Source organism: Dama dama, chromosome 15 (genome assembly GCF_033118175.1).
Source record: "Dama dama isolate Ldn47 chromosome 15, ASM3311817v1, whole genome shotgun sequence".
NCBI classification, from domain to species: domain Eukaryota; kingdom Metazoa; phylum Chordata; class Mammalia; order Artiodactyla; family Cervidae; genus Dama; species Dama dama.
The window spans coordinates 88,784,084-88,787,215 of record NC_083695.1 but is presented as its reverse complement, the minus strand read 5'-3'; the positions used below and the strand labels follow the sequence as shown (position 1 = coordinate 88,787,215).

Sequence of the window (3,132 nt, the reverse complement as noted above, 5' to 3'; positions counted from 1 at the left end):
AAGACACATGGGAACAAATACTAGAGTGCCTGCTGAACCCGCCCCTTCTGTATCCATTATTTCATCTTCCCCAGAAGCCTATGAAGTGTACATGGTCATCAAAGAGAGGAAGTGACCTGCCCAAGCTCACACAGCCACGAAGCCCATCTGCTAAGCTGTGATTGGATTCCATCTGACTCCAAACCCTGCTCTTTTCACTCTTATTCCTGTTTTCTTCTCCATTTCCCTTCTTTCCTTGTTCTTTGCTTTCACTCAGAGTTGTATATATTTTTCTGAAAAGGAAAAATAGTATTATCTTTTCTTTAGTCACTAAGTCATGTCCGACTCTTGCAACCCCATGGACTGTAGCCCTCCAGGCTCCTCTGCCCATGGGATTCTCCAGGCAAGAACACTGGAGTGGGTCGCCATTTCCTTCTCCAGGGGATCTTCCCCACCCGGGAATCAAACCCGGGTCTCCTGCTCTGCAGGCAGATTCTTTACCAACTGAGCTACAGGGGAAAAATAATGTTATAGGAAGATAATAATTCCACAAAGAATGGATGCAACTGTCAGAAAATAAATACATTTAATGATCTGTGAAGTCACATTCCACAATGAACTCAGTGTTTGTCGTCTATATTTAAAATACACATGTGTGCAAGGACAGAGCAGCTCGACAAAGCCGAGGAGTCGGGCCTGAGGTTTATGTGTTGGCTGCACACACACCATGGTCCTCGGGACCCAAGAAGCTCACACCCAACGCCTGAGAAAGCAGGTCCTGAGCAGTAGATATTCAGGGCTGCAGAACGAATGCCTAACCCCCCAACCTTCGCATCACCGAATCCAAATGCCGAGGTCCAGCCAGGTGTAGCCAGGCTACAAAATACGCCCACATTCCCTTTAGTGTGCAAACACTGGCCACTTCAAGTCCCAGTGCCCACCTCACAGCGGGCCTGATCCTGACTCAGGGGTCTCCTCTACCCCATCGCAGAGGCTGGCTCACGTGTGAGCATCTGTCATCACAGAGGATACCTGTCAGTGGAGGGGGGCTCAGTTAGGCAGCCCTCGACCCCAGACCCCCCTGGCCAGTCCCGAGAGAGCCTGCGATGGCTCGTTCTCAAAAGGACTGCCCTCATCCTGGCAGTTGCAGATGGCCGTGGCACATCCCACAGCCCCGCGGAAGTGGCCATGATGTCCCGTTGGTGACCAGGCCCTGCCCCGGGTCTAGGTGATTCCTTGTGGCACAAGTGGGGGGGGGGGTCCTCTTTCCTCAAAGTGCCGCTCAGCCAGGGGACCCTGCGGTACAGTCCTGAGGCCCAGAACTTCCTACCCAAGCAGTATATTTGATTGCCAGGGCTGCCATACCAAACTCAGCGGTTTGAAACATTAGAAGTGTAGTTTTTCATGGTTCTGAAGGCTGAAAGGCCAAAATCAAGGTGTCACAAAGGGTGGTGCACCCTCTGGGGACTCTGAGGGGGATTCCTCACTGACTCTCTCCCAGCTTCTGGCAAGTCCTTGCTTGCAAAGGCATCATCCAGTCTCTGCCACCATCTTCCCTCTGGGTGTGTCCATGTCTCCCCTTTCTCTTACAGGGACACCAGCACGGGATCTAGGGGCCTCCGTTCCACTATGCCATCACCCTAAGTTGATTATATCTGCAAACATCTTACTTCCAGATAAGGTCACTTTCACCTAGGAGTCAGGACCCGAACATCTCTTTTAGGGGAGACACGATCCAGTCCACCCCAAAGGCCCTGAAGGCCAGTTGAGGGGATACAGCATCAGCTTCTCCCTGGACCCAGGGGCATCCCCCTTCTTCTGATCGTCTGGACCTGTCCCTCTCTGTTTCCTCATCACTCTTCTACCCTGCCTCCTGGTTACCTTCAGAGCCTCCTGAGGTCAGAAGGGTCTGCAAGAAGAGACGGCTCAGCAAAGGGGGTACAGCATACAGCCCTGTGTGACACCACACTGCTCCCTGGGGAAACTTCCCAGCCTTCAGAGCATGTTCATTTCCAGAGCCCTATCTCATCGTGACCTGGGGATCACTGACTCCATTGCACAGATGGGGAAACTGAGGCTCAGAGACGGCTAACGACTTGCTCAATGTCACACAGCAAATGCAGGACACAGCTAGGACTGCGGATGTCAAGTCCAGGGTTGCTGTCGATTGACTGCTTCTGTGACGTCACACAGAGGGTCTTCCCCATTCTGGGCCCAGTATAAAGAAGAGGAGCCGATGACTGGAGCAGGACCAATTGGCACTGATGCCTGAGACACCAAAGCGGCTGCTTCTCCCATCACTCCCAGCCTCCAGCCCTCCATGCCCCACGGAAGACGCATGGATTAGATGTCACGAGAATGATCTCTTTAGGAGCATAAATATCCCCTTCTGATGGCCTGGCACCCTGCCTTTCATCTTGTTATGGCAATCTTTTCCCAATTTTTTTTAGCATCTGCTCTTTGGAATGTTTCATACTCTGAATAGAAAACTAAGTGGAGTGTAAATCAGAGGTAAAACGCCCGGGACTTGCCTTCTCGGCATCTCTTTCCTGGGCTGCCTGGTGCGTCTGCTGCTACTGATCGAGTAGTTATTTTAACTGTTGCTTGCTTTTAAGGCCTGTTGATGTATTGGCGGCTTTTTTATATGTGGTGGGTCATTTGTGTGACTGATTTCGTGGCTCTCGCCGCCTGCTGAAGGACACCCCTGGAAACAGATCCAGCGACTGAGTTCGCAGGATGCAAACAATTTCGGGGCAGCGTGGGCGAGGAGAAGGGCCGTGATTACACTCTGCCGTCCTCAGCCGTGTGCACAAGCCGATTGGATGCAGGGGCGCAGCAATAAACGGGGGGGGGGGGGGGCGGGATATTGATAGAATCCAGGTGTCAGTCTTTGACATTAAAATCCTTTCTCACTCGGTAAAGAGTAAATGATGTGGACGAAGGGAAATAGCAACCTGTGGCCAAATGAGCCTCCAAGAAATGGTCTTGCCCTGCCTGTTGGAGTTTCAGCCGCCGTGAGAATCCCTGGGCGGACTTTGCCAGATGACTCTGAAAAAAAGAGAGAAAGAGAGTCATTGTTCTGCTTCCAGAACTCAAATCGATCAAACAGCCCGGCAATGATGGCTACTTACTCCTCATCACCCCATCGGGATT

At 51.8% G+C, this 3,132-nt stretch overlaps 1 non-coding gene across 1 annotated transcript; it reads right to left on the bottom strand.

The window, feature by feature from the left end:
* Positions 1 to 426: 426 nt before the first annotated feature.
* On the bottom strand, positions 427 to 498 carry TRNAC-GCA (transfer RNA cysteine (anticodon GCA)). Its single transcript has one exon. It is a non-coding gene; the product is annotated as a tRNA-Cys (tRNA).
* Positions 499 to 3,132: the final 2,634 nt, after the last annotated feature.